This window comes from Schistocerca nitens, chromosome 2 (genome assembly GCF_023898315.1).
Source record: "Schistocerca nitens isolate TAMUIC-IGC-003100 chromosome 2, iqSchNite1.1, whole genome shotgun sequence".
Classification (NCBI taxonomy): Eukaryota; Metazoa; Arthropoda; class Insecta; order Orthoptera; family Acrididae; genus Schistocerca; species Schistocerca nitens.
In genome coordinates, this window is record NC_064615.1 from 969,836,283 (window position 1) to 969,859,088 (window position 22,806).

The following is a 22,806-nucleotide window of genomic DNA, read 5'->3' on the forward strand; positions in this document are numbered from 1 at the left end:
GTCTGGCCTGACCTCTGGTAGAAACGTCCCCCGGAAAACGACCTGAAGGGTAAGCATCCACATCCTGCTGCCATGAACCAGATGAAGAAGGCAGCGACTGCTGCAGTTTGGGCAGGTCCAGCTCCCATCGGTAGGACAAGAGGAGTGGAGGAAGCGAAGGCTCCATCTCCATGGGGTCATCCCATGATGTCATGATGACACCCTCTGGCGGATACTGCGGCTGCGCTGTCCTCTGGACCCGTGAATCTGGGGGTAGAGAGACTGAAAGATCGTGTACATGACAGAGGTGAAGCTGATTTTGATGGCGGCACTGCAAGCCATCAGGACCTGAAAGAAGATACATGCAAGCACAAAGCCGACAGAAGATCTCACCTCATGCACACCGTCTGCTGATGCTAAAAACCCTGTAAAAGACAATATCATGTGGTGCAAAGCAATACTTGCGGCCTTCCGGCAGTGCTGGATGCTGAGCAGTGTGTGATGGTGGCGGCTGTGAAGGAATTTCCCCATCGATGGTCCGTCTCTCTGGTGCGAGCAAAATGAGGTGAGAAACAGTTGCAAGGCTTTAACCCTGGTGCGCGGAGCGAAGTTTGGCCATCTGCTGCCTGAATGTCCTGACAAAATGTTCCACTTCACCATTTGAGTGTGCATGGAACGGTGTACTAGTTAGATGCTCTATATCATTGCATTCACAGAATGTTTCAAATTCACGTGACATGAACTGAGGTCTGTTGTCTGACACTATTACTTCAGGTAAACCTTCTAGGCAAAAGACAACGCCTGAATTGTGCTATGTGACATTGTCGAGTTCATTGGCACAGGAAAAGGAAACTTGCCATATGAGTCAACCCCAATTAACCAACAGGTGTTTCAAAAAGGTCCCGCAAAGTCTATCTGCACACGTTGCCATGGCAATTGCGACTTAGGCCAAGCAGAGAATTTTTGTGGCAGAGCGGACTGATTTTCCGCACGTGCGTGACACTATGATGTCATCTGTTCTATTTGTGCATCCATATCCTGCTAAGTACAGTGTCGACGTGCTAACTCTTTTGTACAAACAATCCCCCAGTGTCCTTGATGAAATAACTGCAACTCTTCTTTTTGCAAAGGTTTAGAGTTCAACACGCGTGACTGGCCACTTGAACAAGAATCACACCTTTCTGTACAGCGAGGCTATGCCGGTTTGCAAAGTATCGGAGCACTAAAAAGTTGTGTTTGCTGTGCAATGAGTAAGGCCAAGATGTGCGAATATAATTAAGCAAAATGTTCAAATCTGAATCAGCTTCTGTGGCCTGTGCAATTTTCTTATAGTTCAGCAGAAAAGATTGAAGCAATTCAGAATCCTGAGCATCGATGTGACAACAAGATGCAGCAGAAGCATCAAAGTCTGTATCAGGGCCAATTGGAAGACGTGAAAGTGCGTCCACATTACCATGTTGAGGCGTCAGATGGTACATAATCTTGTACTGGTATTGCAACAACAAAGCCCATCTTTGCAATTTTTAGGCAGTTCATACAGAAACCGGTTTCGTTGGATGAAACAAGGACTGCAAAGGCTTGTGATCCATTACTAGTAGAATTTTCTGGTGGAATTTGGTGACACCATACACAATAGCCAAATCCTCTTTCTCAATTTGTGAATAGTTACACTGAGCTTTGGACAACACTTTTGGTGTAAGAGCGATAGTTCTGTCCTTACCACCAATTCTGTGCAAAAGCACTGCATTGATTCTGTAAGAGGAAGTGTCAACTTGCAATGCAACTGAATTTTCAGGTTCACAGTGAACTAAGCATCAATCACTGAGCAATGCATCTTTAAGTTTTTGAAAAGCTACTTGACATTCATGTGACACAAGCGATGCAATGGAACAGCGTTGTGTGCAGGCATTTGGTATGAACCGAATATAATATTTCGCTTTCCCTAAAACTGACATCAATTCTGTGACATTGCGAGGACCTGGCAAATCTCGTATAACTAACAAATGCGACTGAAGAGGATGTACACCTTGACTGTTTATGACATGACCAAGATACTGCAACTCAGGTTTAAAAAAAAATCACTCTTGTCCAGTCTACACTTGCGTCCTACTCCAGATAACACATGAAACAAAGCACATAAATTTTCAATGTGTTCGGCAGGTGTATGACCTGCTACTACAATATCATCCAAATAGTTTGAACAGTTTGGCTCATGTGCAGTCAGCTGTTCTAAATACTGTTGGAAAATGGCAAACACAAATATTTATACAATCCCATGTGAGTATTTACTACACACTTTTTGAGATACTTCATCGAGCGATGTTTGAAGATATGTGCTGCGCAAATCAATTTTAGAAAAGTAGCGCCAGCGCCTACTCAAGCGCAAGTAACGATGTCAAAGTTAGCGTAAGGAGGGCTATGCGTGAAGCGTTCAGTGAATCCGAAAGTAAAATTCTATGTACCGACTTGACAGAAAATCCTAGGAAGTTCTGGTCTTATTTTAAATCAGTAAGTGGATCGAAACAGCATATCCAGACACTCTGGGATGATAATGGCATTGAAACAGAGGATGACACCTTTTTCCAAAGCTGTTTCACTGAGGAAGACCGCACTGCAGTTCCTTCTCTAAATCCTCGCATGAACGAAAAAAAAAAAAAAAAAATGGCTGTCATCGAAATAAATGTCCAAGGAATAGAAAAGCAGCTGAAATCACTCAACAGAGGAAAGTCCACTGGACCTGAAGGGATACCAATTCGATTCTACACAGAGTATGTGAAAGCACTTGCCCCCCCCCCCCCCCCCCCCCCCCCCTTCTAACAGCCGGGTACTGCAAGTCTCTAGAGGAATGGAAGGTTCCAAATAATTGGAAAAGAGCTCTGGTAGTCCCAGTTTTCAAGAAGGGTCGTCAAGCAGATGCGCCAAACTATCGGCCTATATCTCTGACATCGATCTGTTGTAGAATTTTAGAACATGTTTTTTGCTCGTGTATCATGTCATTTCTGGAAACCCAGAATCTACTCTGTAGGAATCAACATGGATTCTGGAAACAGCGATCGTGTGAGACCCAACTTGCTTTATTTGTTCATGAGATCCAGAAAATATTAGATACAGGCTCCCAGGTAGATGCCATTTTCCTTGACTTCCGGAAGGTGTTCTATACAGTTCCGCACTGTCGCCTGATAAACAAAGTAAGAGCCTACGGAATATCAGACCAGCTGTGTGGCTGGATTGAAGAGTTTTTAGCAAACAGAACACAGCATGTTGTTCTCAATGGAGAGACGTCTACAGACGTTAAAGTAACCTCTGGCGTACCACAGGGGAGTGTTATGGGACTATTGCTTTTCACAATATATATATAAATGACCTAGTAGATAGTGTCGGAAGTTCCATGCGGCTTTTTGCGGATGATGCTGTAGTATGCAGAGAAACTGCAGCATTAGAAAATTGCAGCGAGATCCGGGAAGATCTGCAGCAGATAGGCACTTGGTGCAGGGAGTGGCAACTGACCCTTAACATAGATAAATATAATGTACTGCGAATACATAGAAAGAAGGATCCTTTATTGTACGATTATACGATAGCGGAACAAACACTGGTAGCAGTTACTTCTGTAAAATGTCTCGGAGTATGCGTGCGGAACGATTTGAAGTGGAATGGCCATATAAAATTAATTGTTGGTGAGGCGGGTGCCAGGTTGAGATTCATTGGGAGAGTCCTTAGAAAATGTAGTCCATCAACAAAGGAGGTGGCTTACAAAACGCTCGTTCGGCCTATACTTGAGTTTTGCATATCATTGTGGGATCTGTACCAGGTCGGGTTGACAGAGGAGGTAGAGAAGATCCAAAGAAGAGCGGCGCGTTTCGTCACAGGTTTATTTGGTAAGCGTGATAGCGTTACGGAGATGTTTAACAAACTCAAGTGGCAGACTCTTCAAGAGAGGCGCTCTGCATTGCAGTGTAGCTTGCTGTCCAGGTTTTGAGAGGGTGCGTTTCTGGATGAGGTATCGAATATATTGCAACCCCCTGCTTATACCTCCCGAGGAGATCACCAATGTAAAATTAGAGAGATTCGAGCGCGCACGGAGGCTTTTCGGCAGTCATTCTTCCTGCGAACCATACGCAAGTGGAACAGGAAAGGGAGGTAATGACAGTGGCACGTAAAGTGCCCTCCGCCACACACCGTTGGGTGGCTTGCGGAGTATAAATGTAGATGTAGATGTAGTAACAGCTGCACCATGTTGAGTAATGTGGGTATTTGTCGAGTCTGGAACTGAAACATCTGCCTTAGCTGTGTGGCATCGAACGCTTGCATCTGTGGCACCTGAGCAGGGGGCTGGACTGGAGGGGGGGGGGGGGGGTTATGATGGATGACACAAGTGTAGCAAAAAGATGAGGCAAGCAAAATAGGCAAAAATATACGCAAAGAAAGAAACACCCACCTGAAACCACTGATTAGCAAATACGACAAGAAACTGCTAAAGCAATATGCGCCCCTTCAAAGAAAAAACTAGAGCGAATTTAGGTGCCTGGGGCAAAAAAAAAAAAAAAAAAAAAAAAAAAAAAAAAAAAAAAAAAAAAAAAGATACAGAAGTCCGTGGCCAGCAGGCATGTAGTTTATTTGTAACACCTCATCGCCAGTTGTGTGATCTTGCCCACTTCTCGCTTATAAGGTGCCTAAGGATGTTAGGTGCACGGAATGCTATAAAGCAACTGACAATACTTAACTTTGGAGTTACATCGCCATAGCAGGTAACATGCAAACGGTAATAGTCATTGCTATAGGCAAAGTCCAGACAAGGAACTGATAAGCATCACAACCAGTTGTTCTTGTAGCATGCTCTGCAAATATGTTCCACTAATGTCAGGTGATCTGAGTGGCCGAGGCTGGCGGGCGCGGCGCTCTTAATCACTTCTTGCAGGGAGTGCTCCTGGCGCAGTGTGGTTAATTCCTCGTACCATTGGCCAACATTTCCTCACCCCCCTTCTCTGGTCTTCTGTTCTGCGTCTTCGTTCTGGCACTTGTGGTTATGCCAGAACAGGTAGAAAGCTGAAATGTCTCTTTAGTACTGGGTTGATGCATAAGATTATAGCGTTTCTGTTTTACATGTTGATATTCTGGTTGCTGTGGTTTTATTTATTGACAATTTTTTTTTATTTGTAGTCACTGCTTCTATTTGAGGTTACATATTGTCATTCTGTCATTTGGAGATAGTGAGTGGAGCTATGGATGACAGCAACAGAAGCAGAAAAAGTCAACTTAAAGTTTGAAGAACCAGCTGTAAATGTGGACTCTAGGAATATACTACAACCCCTAGTTATCACTCTCATAGGCATAATGAGGAAAGATTAATTACAGACCACATTTTTTTTTTTTTTTTTGGTCATCAGTATACTGACTGGTTTGATGCGGCCCGCCACGAATTCCTTTCCTGTGCTAACCTCTTCATCTCAAAGTAGCACTTGCAACCTACATCCTCAATTATTTGCTTGACGTATTCCAATCTCTGTCTTCCTCTACAGTTTTTGCCCTCTACAGCTCCCTCTAGTACCATGGAAGTCATTCCCTCATGTCTTAGCATATGTCCTATCATCCTGTCCCTTCTCCTTATCAGTGTTTTCCACATATTCCTTTCCTCTCTGATTCTGCGTAGAACCTCCTCATTCCTTACCTTATCAGTCCACCTAATTTTCAACATTCGTCTATAGCACCACATCTCAAATGCTTCGATTCTCTTCTGTTCCGGTTTTCCCACAGTCCATGTTTCACTACCATACAATGCTGTACTCCAGACATACATCCTCAGAAATTTCTTCCTCAAATTAAGGTCGGTATTTGATATTAGTAGACTTCTCTTGGCCAGAAATGCCTTTTTTGCCATAGTGAGTCTGCTTTTGTTGTCTTCCTTGCTCCGTCCGTCATTAGTTATTTTACTGCCTAGGTAGCAGAATTCCTTAACTTCATTGACTTCGTGACCATCAATCCTGATGTTAAGTTTCTCGCTGTTCTCATTTCTACTACTTCTCATTACCTTCGTCTTTCTCCAATTTACTCTCAAACCATACTGTGTACTCATTAGACTGTTCATTCCGTTCAGCAGATCATTTAATTCTTCTTCACTTTAACTCAGGATAGCAATGTCATCAGCAAATTGTATCATTGATATCCTTTCACCTTGTATTTTAATTCCACTCCTGAACCCTTCTTTTATTTCCGTCATTGCTTCCTCGATGTACAGATTGAAGAGTAGGGGCAAAAGGCTACAGCCTTGTCTTACACCCTTATTAATACGAGCACTGCGTTCTTGATCATCCACTCCTATTATTCCCTCTTGGTTGTTGTACATATTGTATATGACCCGTCTCTCCCTATAGCTTACCCCTACTTTTTTCAGAATCTCGAACAGCTTGCACCATTTTATATTGTCGAACGCTTTTTCCAGGTTGAGAAATCCTATGAAAGTGTCTTGATTTTTCTTTAGCCTTGCTTCCATTATTAGCCGTAACGTCAGAATTGCCTCTCTCATCCCTTTACTTTTCCTAAAGCCAAACTGATCGTCACCTAGCGCATTCTCAATTTTCTTTTCCATTCTTCTGTATATTATTCTTGTAAGTAGCTTCGATGCATGAGCTGTTAAGCTGATTGTGCGATAATTCTCACACTTGTCAGCTCTTGCCGTCTTCGGAATTGTGTGGATGATGCTTTTGCGAAAGTCAGATGGTATGTCGCCAGACTCATATATTCTACACAGCAACGTGAATAGTCGTTTTGTTGCCACTTCCCCCAATGGTTTTAGAAATTCTGATGGAATGTTATCTATCCCTTCTGCCTTATTTGACCGTAAGTCCTCCAAAGCTCTTTTAAATTCCGATTCTAATACTGGATCCCCTATCTCTTCTAAATCGACTCCTGTTTCTTCTTCTATCACATCAGACAAATCTTCACCCTCATAGAAGCTTTCAATGTATTCTTTCCACCTATCTGCTCTCTCCTCTGCATTTAACAGTGGAATTCCCATTGCACTCTTAATGTTACCACCGTTGCTATTAATGTCACCAAAGGTTGTTTTGACTTTCCTGTATGCTGAGTCTGTCCTTCCGACAATCATATCTTTTTCGATGTCTTCACATTTTTCCTGCAGCCATTTCATCTTAGCTTCCTTGCACTTCCTATTTATTTCATTCCTCAGCAACTTGTATTTCTGTATTCCTGATTTCCCTGAACATGTTTGTACTTCCTCCTTTCATCAATCAACTGAAGTATTTCTTCTGTTACCCATGGTTTCTTCACAGCTACCTTCTTTGTACCTATGTTTTCCTTCCCAACTTCTGTGATGGCCCTTTTTAGAGATGTCCATTCCTCTTCAACTGTACTGCCTACTGCGCTATTCCTTATTGCTGTATCTATAGCATTAGAGAACTTCAAACGTATCTCGTCATTCCTTAGTACTTCTGTATCCCACTTCTTTCCATATTGATGCTTCCTGACTAATGTCTTGAACTTCAGCCTACTCTTCATCACTACTATATTGTGATCTGAGTCTATATCTGCTCCTGGGTACGCCTTACAATCCAGTATCTGATTTCGGAATCTCTGTCTGACCATGATGTAATCTAATTGAAATCTTCCCGTATCTCCCGGCGTTTTCCAAGTATACCTCCTCCTCTTGTGATTCTTGAACAGGGTATTCGCTATTGCTAGCTGAAACTTGTTACAGAACTCAATTAGTCTCTCTCCTCTTTCATTCCTTGTCCCAAGCCCATATTCTCCTGTAACCTTTTCTTCTACTCCTTCCCCTACAACTGCATTCCAGTCGCCCATGACTCTTAGATTTTCGTCCCCTTTTACATACTGCATTACCCTTTCAATATCCTCATACACTTTCTCTTATCTGTTCATCTTCAGCTTGCGACGTCGGCATGTATACCTGAACTATCGTTGTCGGTGTTGGTCTGCTGTCAATTCTGATTAGAACAACCCGGTCACTGAACTGTTCACAGTAACACACCCTCTGCCCTACCTTCCTATTCATAACGAATCCTACACCTGTTATACCATTTTCTGCTGCTGTTGATATTACCCGATACTCATCTGTCCAGAAATCCTTGTCTTCCTTCCACTTCACTTCACTGACCCCTATTATATCTAGATTGAGCTTTTGCATTTCCCTTTTCAGATTTTCTAGTTTCCCTACCACGTTCAAGCTTCTGACATTCCACGCCCTGACTCGTAGAACGTTATCCTTTCGTTGATTATTCAATCTTTTTCTCATGGTAACCTCCCCCTTGGCAGTCCCCTTCCAGAGATCCGAATGGGGGACTATTCCGGAATCTTTTGCCAATGGAGAGATCATCATGACACTTCTTCAATTACAGGCCACATGTCCTGTGGATACACATTACGTGTCTTTAATGCAGTGGTTTCCATTGCCTTCTGCATCATCATGTCGTTGATCATTGTTGATTCTGTTGATTCTTCCGCCTTTAGGGGCAATTTCCCACCCCTAGGACAAGAGAGTGCCCTGAACCTCTATCCGCTCCTCCACCCTCTTTGACAAGGCCGTTGGCAGAATGAGGCTAACGTCTTATGCCGGAAGTCTTCGGCCGCCAATGCTGATTATTTATCAAAATTTAGGCAGTGGCGGGGATCGAACCCGGGACCGAAGACGTTTTGATTATGAATCAAAGACGCTACCCCTAGATCAAATAGAGGCATTTAAAAAAGCATTATTCCCACACTCAGTATGTGAATGGAACAGGAAGAAACCCTAATAATTGGTACAATGGGATGTACCTACTGCCGTGTGCTTCACAGTGATTTGCAGATTGTAGATGTAGTTTTTTATGGTATCTTTGTGGACACTGCTTTCTTCACTAAGGTGGCAGTTGCACATCTTGAAATCTTCCTTACTGAGACTCTCATATTTAGTTGATGTGTTGGAGTGATTAACAACATTCAGGAACTGTTGCCATGATTTCCTTTTTATCTCTTCTCTACAGGCTGACTGCTCTCGAACCTTCAGAACAACATTGCTCATTCCACCAAGGGCAGGTTTAGTTCTGATATGTTGTGAAAGCTTCAGTATTCTAGTTTTTCAAGGAGATTTAGTTATACTGGGAAATAGTCACTTGAGATAAGGTGCCTCCTCACTTTCTATCAGATAGTATCGCTGAGGGCTAGTATCTCTGGACATGAAAGATTTCACCATTGACAAGTACATAATACCCAAATTCGTATACTAATTATCAATGTCACGTAACACAACTCTGATATGGGTATATAAGCACCAACATGTAGGCAAGGAATTAGTGTGGCCTTAGTGTCTATCTTCCATGTGTGTGGTAAATGTGGAAACATGAAATATGGTGACGTTATTACCAAATGTGTTCAAATGGGAAATGTGCTGTCAGTCTTTTTGTAACTGCTGAAGGATAAACACCAGTAAATATCCATGGGAGAATGAAGAATGCATATGGGACAGAATTTTTTTTGAAAAGCACCTTTGTGGAATGGTGTGCCAAGTTTTGTGCTGCTTGCAGTTCGACATAAGATGCCGGCTGATGTGGGAGGCCAGCCTCATCCATTACAGACACGTTGTAGACACTTGAGTACTCACCCTATAGTCCTGATCTCTCCCAAAGTAATTATTTTGCCCTTGGTCCCTTAGAGAAACCCTTGAAGGGTCAACGATTCCTGCTTATAGATAATTATGTGAATATTATCGGCATACATCTTTGACGTGTACTAAGTAACCAGAATATATAATAAACCAATGATGATGGGTGTGTGCACCTGATACTAATCTGGTAATAAATAAATGAAAGTATTCTCTTTTGGGCAGCTTGTAGAAACATAATTTATGGTCCTGTGTGAAAAGTTGTCAAGGGAACATCTCTGTTTAGGTAGCAGACATGCATTATAATTTGCCAACAAAATAAGATGTCATCTTCAGGAGCATAAATGGACTGATGTTATGAGGTTGGAGTTTCACTTTATACTTTTGAGTGTCCAGTACACTTATCATGCAGCATGGCAGTATCTCTGAGGTTCGCACCCTGAAACTCTGGGCACCAACTCAGCACCCTGCAATCTCACCCTCCAACTGCTTAAAGAAAAATGAAGGTTAAGACAAAATTCAAGAATCAAAATAATAAGCGTCAGACAAGAGTGGGTGTGGAATGCCGGTGCTGCTCATCAGTGTGTCAGTGAGGCAATGCTGCAACGATCCTGCTTCCTATCTCTGCTTATATTTTACCTTTAAGTTCAATGTACAGTGCAATATTTGTTGTTTATTGCAGTGGTGTCTTAGTAAGAAGGCAGCTGCAGTGATCTATTCTGTGTAGAGAGGGACAGAGCATACTTTGTGTGCCCTTTGTCTCTGTCCATGCCAAACTCTCCAGTCATTGCCTTCCCTGGTAACTGGCAACTCTAGGGTAAAGCACTACATGGGGCCAACATTTCTGGTTCTCACTCTCCCTATGAAAATTATTAGGTTGGTCATAAGTTTGTAATCTTTTGCCATAAGTTTAATAAACATAACAGATACACATAAAAGAGGCTTTAGTTATTAGTAATGTAGACTGCCAAAGATGGGGTAACTTTTTGATTCTATGACTTTAGAAATCATGTGATTTTTAGCTGAAGAACTTGCTGATCCATGTTTGTAGCGCATTTTCATCCCGAAATAAAGTTCCTTGAGGGATCTTTGATAGAGAGCAGGAAAGGTGAAAATCTGAGGGCGCAAGATCAGGTGAATAAGACTGGTACTGAGTAACTTTCCAACCAAATTCCTGTATTGTAATTTTTGTCAGTCTAGCAGAATGTGGGTTGGTGTTATTGTGAAGTAGCATCACTTGACACAGTCTTCCTGTTTGTTTTTCTTGGATTGCATCTGCAAGGCCTCTTGTTGTTGACAGTAAATGTCAGCAGTGATAGTTACACCACAGGGAAGCAATTTGCTGTCCCATCTGATGCATAATATTATCTTTTGTGGACACATGCAGGTCTTTGTACAAGGAGTTGCTGCTTTGTTTGGGTTCAACCATTCCTTTCTTTTCCTTACATTAGCCTAAAGACACCATTTCTCTTCACCAGTGACAATACAGAATAGGAATGGTTAGTGTTGTTCATGAGCCAGTTGACAATGCACATTTGGCCACTTGTTAATTTTTGTGATTTTGGGTTATAGCATGCAGTATACAGAAACCTGATTTTTAAACCTACACCACTGCTTGCAGATATTGCACAATGTTGGAATGATCACAGTTCATCACATTTGCCTGTTCTGAAGTACTATCACTGAATCATTGTGGGTTAATGCATTTAAATGATCTTCATCAAACCCCAAACATCATCCTGAACATGCAGAGTCACTAATGTCAAAATGGCCCTCCTCAACATGAGAAAACCATTTTATTGCTACACTCTGTCCAATAGCATTGTCCTTACCCATGGCACAAATGTTTCTGGCTGCATTCACTGCTGTCACTCCTCTATTGAACTTGTACAGAAGAATATGTGGGAAATGTTCCAATTTCTCCAATTGGCATTCCATTGTCTAGCATCCACAGCTCCACTCACTATCTCCAAATGATGAAATGACAATACATAAACTCAAATAGCAACAGTGAACTACAAATAAAAAGTGACAATCAATAAAGAAACCAATAGCACCCGAATACCAGCATACAAAACAAAAACACTACAAACTTATGCACCAACCTAATAATATGCTCAGAAAATGGCTCTGTCAGTTCTTGACATGATATTTACCATGTTTGCTTTATGACACCTGTAATGAACACTACAGTGACAAGTGCTTCACCATACCTAAATTAACATTAAAATAAATGCAAAATGTTCTATGCACACTCTGATCATGTTGTACACTGTCCTCAACCATTACTCATTGCCCCATCACCTACCTTCTTACATGCACCCACTGTAGTAATGATCTTCATTAACTCTTTGAAGACTCAGTATTGTCACCTGCAGGAAAAACTGTTAACTGTGTTGTAACTGTACACAACGTTTTTTTTCAGATTTGAAACAATGTGTAAATATTTTAGGTTGTACAATGAAAGCACTAACATTTATTTTTTAACCTAAATTACCATTCAGAAAGCACTGAAAAATTGTATGAGTATGTAAAAGTCTACACTTTTGTGAGTGTCCACAGCAAGATAATGTCGGTTTGAAATGCTTAATTAATTATATCAATAGCTGTTTTGTTCAATTGGAAGTATGCTGATACTATTGTACCATGTTTTGTTGTTGTCAGGAGTGTACATTCCTGTTTTATTGTTGTAGTTCTTGTTGTTAGTTCCAGTTTTATGACAGTTATTCCTCCTGTAGGCCTTCCTCCTTTGCCCCGTTTTGCTTGAAGATGAGTGCAGCAAAATTCTGGGTGTTGTCAGTTTCTTGTAGGATTGCTATATCATATCCATGTAGAAAGTTTCTTGGAGCCATGTTCATTACACGTTTCAGACCTTTATATTCCATAGGAGGGTCTTTAAGTTTCCTACTGTTTCTGTATCTTTGATTTTTTTGAACAGTGTTTTTGTGACTTATTCAAGGGATGCCCCCTCCATTTTCTTGGAAAAGATCCTGGGGGATCCCAAGCATTCAACAGTGACCCCTACTGACTTGAATTCAGTTTTATTTACCATTTGTAAGTAGTGAAAGAGGAGTCTTATTTTTAAAAGATTTTGTGTTATTGTTGTTAGCCACTTCTTCACATATCACATTTTCTTTGTCTCCCTTCTTACTGAGGACTTATTTTATTGAGTCTGATGCTGTCTCAGATTTCAGTTGTCCTATGTAGAGCCAGGACCTCTTATCTGTGGCTTGTAGTTTTGCATTTCTTGGTCAGATAAAGGTCAGTGACTGTTATATTTCTTATTGCAGGTGTTTGGTCTTTATTCATGATGTGTGAGACTTTTACTGTCCTCCCTTCCATGTCAGTGTGTCTTTGTTGTGGTTTTGGTATCTTTTGTCTTGTGCTTTCAGTTTCTTCCTAAAACATTATGTTGCTATGAAAGCCAGCATTTTGACAACCTCGGCATGCAACAAATAGGCAATTTGTGGGAGATACATAACTGGAATTGAATGTGCTGAGAAGAAGAAGATACAAGATATCGGTATTATCAAGCAAATGTTTTGTGCAGAAGTGAATAAACTATGTAAGCACTGCAGCTATGACATCCTATTTATCTTCTTCCTTTGTTGGCAAGAAGTTGACTTCCAAAGTAAATGCATCAATATAGACATATTAACCCAAGGGCAATAAATCCTCTGCAAACTTGCATATGGGTATTGTAATCTTATCCTCCCACAGATCACCATTAAAGTTCTCGTTCTTTGCACAAATTTTTGAAAATTGTGAGAGGAGTAAGATTACAAAAGAAGAACTTTTTTACTTATCTTCATTATCTCATCGTTGTTGTATGTGGCTCAAAGTCTTGTGTAGGAGTACCTTCTTGCAGCTGAAAATTTTGATTTCTTAGGTCCTTGATGACAAAGGAACTGATGAAGAGTTGCCTGTTGCTATGAATATCTCTTTATTTTATCCCATTCTTCTAAATCACACTGACTTTACAAATTCCACATTCAAAAAACCAATAATTTCATTTTTGTTGACTAGTGTAGCAAAATACGTTCATTTTCATCAGAGGAAAATACTGCGAAAGCAAAGTGAGCTTTACTGCAAATTTAAACGCAGCCAAAACCTCTCAGACAAACAGAAGCTAAATGACGTCACAGTTAGCGTAAGGAGGGCGATGCGTGAAGCGTTCAGTGAATTCGAAAGTAAAATTCTATGTACCGACTTGACAGAAAATTCTAGGAAGTTCTGGTCTTATGTTAAATCAGTAAGTGGATCGAAACAGCATATCCAGACACTCTGGGATGATAATGGCATTGAAACAGAGGATGACACCTTTTTCCAAAGCTGTTTCACTGAGGAAGACCGCACTGCAGTTCCTTCTCTAAATCCTCGCATGAACGAAAAAAAAAAAAAAAAAATGGCTGACATTGAAATAAGTGTCCAAGGAATAGAAAAGCAGCTGAAATCACTCAACAGTGGAAAGTCCACTGGACCTGATGGAATACCAATTTGATTCTATACAGAGTACGCAAAAGCACTTGCCCCCCTTCTAACAGCTGTGTACCGCAAGACTCTAGAGGAATGGAAGGTTCCAAATGATTGGAAAAGAGCACAGGTAGTTCCAATTTTAAGAATGGTCATCGAGCAGATGCGCAAAACTATAGGCCTTGTGGGGCGGCGGGTGCAATTATTGTTGTTAGAAATGTTTGTAGAAGAAACACTTCATTTCCCGGCTGATGCCATATGTGCGGCGGCGGGTGGAATTATTGTTGTTAAAAATGTGTTCCTATTATTTATGCTGTCTTTTGCCGTTCTCAACACTGGCTCTCTAACTACAATATTGGCAACCAGAAAGTGATTAGCAAAACATGAAGCCTGTAATTAGAATTCCTAGTGCCCACTTCATCTGAGAATACACTTATAGTTACAGCTTATAGCTCTGAGGAATTAGGAGATTGTCCGGGATTTATAATCAAAAACGGTCGTGGAAAAAAAAAAAAAAAAGTTCTGTATTCTGAAAGTCACAGATGAAAACAAGAGGATCCACACAATCTAACTAACAGAGCAGTTCAGAGTCTAATGCGCTGATGCAACTATAAATGTCCAAATTAAATGTTTAAATGAATGCTCGCCATAATTTGATGATAAGGTTCATCAAACGCCACGCTTTATAATGGTAGAATGTCTGTCCCGCGATGGCACGTGAAAATACGACATACACAAACTGAAGCTAGATAGTTAAAATCATCCCAGAATTAACACTTCACTCGAAAATGATTTCATGTTACGCGTATCTCGAGTAACTTACTACGGCATCCGAGGCCGTTTATAGCAATGATACCGACGCGACGCTACTCCCGACACAGGTGGTGTGCTATTCAGCGTCTGGAGAGAACTGGGGCCTTGCTTCCTCACACAGCATTCTTATATATAAAGCCGCGGTGCGGACGGCTAAGGGAACGCCTGATCAAATCGGCTCTCCCGACTAGCCGCTGGGCTAGTAATGCACCACTTTAAGTTACCTAATAAATCATAGCTTCTCTTGCTGATGGCCGATGAAGCTCTTAATTTAAATGTGCATTCAGCACACAGGTAAGTATTGATAATAAAATTTTGACGTGGCTAAGTTAAATATTTTGGGCGAGAGAATTAATTTAATTACACTGCACGCAGTAGACGAGCTCTGAACTGGCCCTTTGGAGATACGCTATCGCTATAGTTTTATAGGTATTCAAATGAAACTTCTCACATCCTTATGGTGATAGCGGATCTCCATTCTACTTAAATATAAACATCCTAGCCTTATTTATTAGCCTACTTAATCTATCTTGCTTCCTTAAGTTTTAAGATGAAAACCAGAAAATCATGAATTTCCTCTAAAATTTTAATTTGTGAAACCCAAAGTACTGTTTTTATTAAATAATTATGAAAAATGAATCTAATTATAAATTTTGAAGTCTCTAGCTCTTTTCTGTTGCGCCAATTATTTTTACAGAAAAACGTCCAAATTTCGAAAATGGTTAAAGTTATCGAACTGATATTCAACACATATTAATGTAGTATTACTCCTGACATGCTAGAAATGTTTTAGGTTATTTGCTTGATTTTTAAAGTATTGCGCAACATTTATGACGTCAGAGCTAGTTACAGCGGACTGGCTGGCACACAATGGAAAGACTGATGTGAATTTACTATGGCGTGAGTAGGCTGCTTCCCTACAGCCTATATCTCTGACATCGATCTGTTGTAGAATTTTAGAGTATGTTTTGCTCGTGTATCATGTCATTTCTGGAAACACAGAATCTACTCTGTAGGAATCAACATGGATTCCGGAAACAGTGAACATGTGAGACCCAACTTGCTTTATTTGTTCATGAGACCTAGAAAATATTAGATACAGGCTCCCAGGTAGATGCCATTTTCCTTGACTTCTGGAAGGCGTTTGATACAGTTCCGCACTGTCACCTGATAAATAAAGAGCAAAGTAAGAGCCTACGGAATATCAGACCAGCTGTGTGACTGGATTGAAGAGTTTTTAGCAAACAGAACACAGCATGTTGTTCTCAATGGAGAGACGTCTACAGACGTTAAAGTAACCTCTGGTGTACCACAGGGGAGTGTTATGGGACCATCGATTTTCACAATATATGTAAATGACCTAGTAGATAGTGTCGGAAATCCCATGCGGCTTTTTGTGGATGATGCTGTAGTATACAGAGAAGTTGCAGAATTAGAAAATTGCAGCGAAATGCAGGAAGATCTGCAGCGGATAGGCTCTTGGTACAGGGAGTGGCAACTGACCCTTAAGATAGACAAATGTAATGTACTGGGAATACATAGAAAGAAGGATCCTTTATTGTATGATTATATGATAGCAGAACAAACACTGGTAGCAGTTACTTATGTAAAATGTCTGGGAGTATGCGTATGGAACGATTTGAAGTGGAATGATCATATAAAATTAACTGTTGGTAAGGCGGGTGCCAGGTTGAGATTCATTGGGAGAGTCCTTAGAAAATGTAGTCCATCAGCAAAGGAGGTGGCTTACAAAACACTTGTTCGACCTATACCTGAGTATTGCTCATCAGTGTGGGATCTGTACCAGGTTGGGTTGATAGAGAAGATCCAAAGAAGAGTGGTGCATTTTGTCACAGGGTTATTTGGTAAGCGTGATAGTGTTACGGAGATGTTTTGCAAACTCAAGTGGCAGACTCTGCAAGAGAGATGCTCTGCATCACGGTGTAGCTTGTTGTCCAGGTTTTGAGAGGGTGCGTTTCTGGATGAGGTATCGAATACATTGCTTCCATCTACTTATACCTCCTGAGGAGATCACAAATGTAAAATGAGAGAGATTCGAGCGCGCACGCCGGCTTTCTGGCAGTCGTTCTTCCTACGAACCATACGCGAGTGGAACAGGAAAGGGAGGTAATGACAGTGGCATGTAAAGTGCCCTCCGCCACACACTGTTGGCTTGCAGAGTATAAATGTAGATGTGGATGTAGATGTAGGCATGTCCACCACTACCTAACTTCTGCAGTACTCACAATTTCCAAACAGTTTACAAAGCAAAAGAGTTTAGAAACTTTCTTGACTGGAGAAATATCTTTACCAAATTATATCATTATTTCATAAATAAATCCAGAAACAAATTTAATAATTAGTGTTTGATTGCACAGTTAATAATGTGAATTTTAAATATGCCAGAAATGTTGTAATTTCAATTATATTTAAAAGAAGAGTAATTTTAACTGTTAGTACAAATCAGTTGTAATACATTAATTTCTTTTTTATACATTTTAGCCTGAAATACAATACATCATATACAAAATCATATGAATTCTTTTAATGAAACAGCTGAGGTAATTTTAACCTATGCAAGATTCAATATTATACATGGTATCAGTTATCTCTATAAAAAAAACAAAAGGGTAGGAAGATTCATTACAATATCCCCTCACAAAATTTGGGAACAGAATGTTTACAATATTTTGTGACGGACTACAAGGTTTGCCAAACAGTGTACAAAATGTTGCCCAGGACAGCAGATAGTTGTATAGAAATATCTGATACATAACGTATTACAGAGAACATAAGAAAAATATCTACCATAAAAATCATAATCTATACATATATCAGGAAATGGCATTCAGATTTTCAGACCTGTGAAACATACTGTCACAACACAAATAATGCAAGGACAAAACTACAACATTACACCACTAAACTATAGAAATAAATACAGAGACAATGTAAATTACTAGAAATTATACATTTTAAGTTAAGATCTATACAATCAAACCTTCAAAATCTTCAGAAGAGAAGAGAACAAATTTCAGAGCCTAAATGTTCAACAAGTGAGCCGACTCGAAAAATTCAATGACAGATACAGACCAGAAGAATATACTCGATCATGAGTGGGAATCAATCATCTATATCAACCATAGTATTTACGGATATGTCGACTCATGAATGAACAAAATAATGGAAAAATATTAGGGCCTAAGTTTATGATGTGGGGATCGACCAATGAATCCAAACCATACAGGGTACAAACCATCAAAAAAGTTTCGACACAATGAAATGAATAAAGTTCATAATCATATCAATGAGTTCAATCGTATGCAAAGAGAAATTGTGAGAAGCATCTGGCTTCAATCAATGGTTGTACACTCTCCTTGAGTACACACTCACCCAGTCGCGATGACCTGGGATACCCAAAACAGAACTCAGCATGTGTCTGTATACAACTCAAGAACCAGTGAGATACAATATTGCAATATTCAGGATAAATTCAAGTAAACATAGTCATAGTTAGCTTTGAATGATGGCACAATCCAGAAGCTTGAGAACCAAAATCAGACATGAAAGAAAACATGTATACATCTAATTATATTGTCCGTACTAGTATATGTCTTCCACACTAACCTATGTCCACAAGGACCTCGAAGATTCATTTGCAATTGATATATATATAAATAAAAAAAACTGATTTAAATTTACATAATGCTTGGAGAGTCAAGCCCCCAATATAAAAAAAAAAAAAAAAAAAAAAACACCATGCATTTATACTGAATAACATTGTCTTTAGCACTCTTGGTTAACAATTCACACATGTCAGAGACAACACACATTCCAGTTGACAGATGCTCGAGTACGTTACCCAGCACCCATGATCTCTTGCAAGATGACTGGTCCGGCAGGGTACAGCCATACAGCAGTGTTGGAAGTGGATCTACCTACACCTTTCAGCTTCCTCCTTAGAGTTATCGTCACATGCTCCAACGGATAGGTAACTTCCTGTCTAGCATTCACATCAAATCTTGAAACATTGTTTTGTGTACTAAATATGTTGTTCAATACCTTCTTCACATCACACAAGATATGTTCTCCATCTTCATTTTACACAGTCAGTTAAATGAGATTTATGTCAGTTGAGATTAAAAAATGTTCACATATGAAACATTAATAATCACAGTTAAGTGCAATAAAAATGGACTAATAAGGTAATGCACACAGATATGCTCAAATACTATTCCTAATCTTTACAGTACAAATTATGAATATTGTCCTATTTCAAAACTGTAAAAGGTTCTTCTCATTTTGTGTCATGGCATATATGTATCAAATTTGGAGCGCAAATCCATTACAGAACATAATTGTATAGAGTATCATCGATTTTAACCCAGTCAATACATAAGACAGAACTTCAAAATTCACATCAACTCACATATTAAATTTCAGAAAACAAAACACAGTTATATAGTCTTATGAATCTACAGAGAGATTTAAACTCTCCCAATGGATAAAATTGAACTCTGGGAATCACATCATCTTACATACTAAATTCATGGCAAACAAAACACTATTAAATAGTCTTAAAAGTCTACAGACATAGTGAATATTTTCTTCTAGACTAGGTATTATGCATACATGTTCATATATCTTGTCCTTGATACTAAATGTTAACAGTACTTGGCATCTTACATACTTGCTGTGCTTATCAGTAGCTCCTCTTATGTTTACACGTGCAATGGACATTTACACATAATTCTGACTATACTGGTTCTCATCTCTAAATTGTTCAGACATGTCACAAATGGGCTGCCTGTATCAATTAAATAGTTCGCTTCCCACTGATCTATCTTAATTTTAATGTAAGGACATCCAAAATCTGAATTATCATCTCTGCTATTAGACACTTCAAGTAAAACATCACTTTCAATTTCATCAAATGCTACATCTACACTGTTTTTGCAAGGTTTTATCAACTTCACTGGTATCATAGCATTACTTTGGCTACACATGTTGTCAGCTAAAGATTGAACTCACTGGAATGGTTCCATAGCACAACTAACATAACTTATTACAGAATGTACACAAAATACATTACTGTCAAAATTCCATTTCCTTCTTAGATCCTCTTTCACTTCATTCCACCAATTTGGATACAAACTTTGACTAACCACAGGTATCTTATTCCAGAATGCAAATTTATCTATGTTACAGTGTCATCAATATAGTTCCAAACAAATTTCAAAAAAATTCACCTTTATTCTCTAAGTTTACAGGTAACCCACCTTTACTGCTTTGAATGTACTGGTATCCCATGACTCTGACTTACATCATCAAAAATATCACTTACCTTACCTGTATTTGCAAATAACTATGAAACTTCATTATTCTTAACCAATACAAAAATGTGATAATCATCATCATCATCATCATCATAACCATTATTGTCATCATCATATTTTTCCAAAATTACTTCATCAACAACATCATTAACATCACAATTCTCATCACTATGAAAGTCACATACCTCACCTACATTCATTTGCAATAAGCTACCAGTCTCAGACTTATCAACCTCAGTCATTTTGCAGCTCTCATTCATATCTACATAAAAAATACCACCTAATTCAGATCCAGTACAGTCAGCACCTTCTTTCACATACATTGATTACACTGTTTTCTGCCCAAGAGAAGACATCATTAATACATACTATATCAATGGCACATCATTGTAATTAAACATAATATTCCAAAACTTTTGATCAAAACATAAATGAGAAATTGGAAGTTCCTTCTGTTCAACTTCAGATATCTGTGTTACATTATTAATACTGTTATTATTGTCTAAATGTAAATGTAAATTGGGGGTCCTGTATTTGTTGTGTTTCCTTGCCCCAAAACTGGGGACCTTCATTGAAGCGGACCACCATTTCCTGAATAGTTGCCTCTATGTTTGTTTCTCCTATTAAATTGCCCATAGTTATCCCCATTGTTCCTATTATGCTGAGGTTCAAAATTTCTGTCTCTATTACTATTTTGACCCTGATTGAAATTACCATTATGTCTGTTTCCGTAGTTGTAACCATTGTGATTTCTATCATTACGATTTTTATGGTACATGTTTCTTTCTACTGCCCTATCAAGCCTGTCTACATATAGTAAAAATTGTTCTAGACAGTTGTCAGGTCCATGAACTAAATCCCACTGCAACCTTTCTGGTAATCTCCTTTTTAGTGCATCAATTAAGGTCTTTTCATCAAATGGCCTGTCAAGGTGTGCTAATTTCTTAAGTTGATCCTTACAAAATTCTTTCAGTGTAACGTCCCTAGTCCTATAATTTGGACCATTCAGAAATACACTTTTAATTCTACCTTGTACAGCTTCTGACCAACATTTTTTTAAAAAACTTTTTTCAAAACTTTGATATGTCTCCCACTGACTTAAATTTAGATTTACCCATGACAGAGCTTCACCTTCAAGACATCTTTTAAAAAATTTAATGTTTTGGTCATCACTTGTGCCTGACACAAAACTGTCTCTATGGTGGTGTAGAAAATCTACTGGATTTTAATTGTCTGATGGAAAACTTTTAATTTGAATGTTGGACCACGCAATACCATTGTTTGAATACAGATTATTGTGAGTACAATTTTCCTGAACTAATGAAATTTTTTGGTCTAAAACATTTACATTAGTTAGCATACTGTTTTCAATATTTATTATTTTTTGATCTAAACTACATAAGTTCTGTTCCATTCCTTCTGCTATGGTTTTCTGTTCAACTCTCACATCACCAACATTCTTTGCTTGTTGTGCCAATTGGGCCACAAACTCATTTCCCAAAACAATAAATTTATTTTCTAATACATTGCCTTTCTTATTCACACTTTTTAATCCCTCTGACAACCCATTTTTTAGCTCTGAAACCTGATTACTAAGTAGGTCTATTTGGTATTGTACCCTGTCCATTTTATCATTGTTTTCAGACTGTTCTGTTTTAATTTCTGCTAACTGATCATTGACTGCACTAAATTTGCTATTGTTGTCCATTTTTATTCTGTTAACTGATCATTAACTACACTCAGTTTTGCCAAAATAAGCTGCATAATATCGGTTTTCACTGTTTCCTTGCTTTCTACACTTTCACTTGGTTCAAACATGTCTAGGCTACAACCTTAAGCTTTCACTTCATCACCACTACCCACATCCCTATTCATTTTGCTAGCAATCACACGAGTCCACCAAGAAGAATTAATTTCAGAAATGGTTTGTACTTATCTTTCCTGATGTCCTTCATTGTAGTTGTCAAGTCCTCTTTCAATTCATCTGCTCCATCACTGTTGATATTATATGAAATTCGCATCACTGTTGATAACGACTTTGTTGGGCAGTTCTCTGGTCTTCTTTTGTTGAGTAATTGGAGCTTCCGAATCTTCATTTACATGAAAACTGAAAATACACATATCCAAAAACCATTCGTCTTCTGCCACAGACAAAACTTCATCATCAGTCAACAGATCCCGGCTGACACCACCACTTGAGGTCCTACCCTCCCACACATCACCATTAAAGTTCTCATTCTGTGCACAGATTTTAACTGTTAGTACATATCAATTTTAATACAATAATTTCTTTTTTATATACATTTTAGTCTGAAATATAATACATTGTGTAAAAAATCATATGAATTCTTTTAATGAAACAGCTGAGATAATTTTAACCTATGCAAGACTCGAGATTATACATGGTATTGGTTATCTCTCTAAAAAAGATAATGTTAGAGGAGGATGATTCATTACAGGAAGAACAATCTCCATGATAAGACAGCTGATGGGAGGTATTCGTGTATTGAGTAGCAATGAATAACATACCTCATATGTTTTCCTCTCCACATTTTTTCAAGCAGTTGCAGTTATGATATGCACCCAAAACAA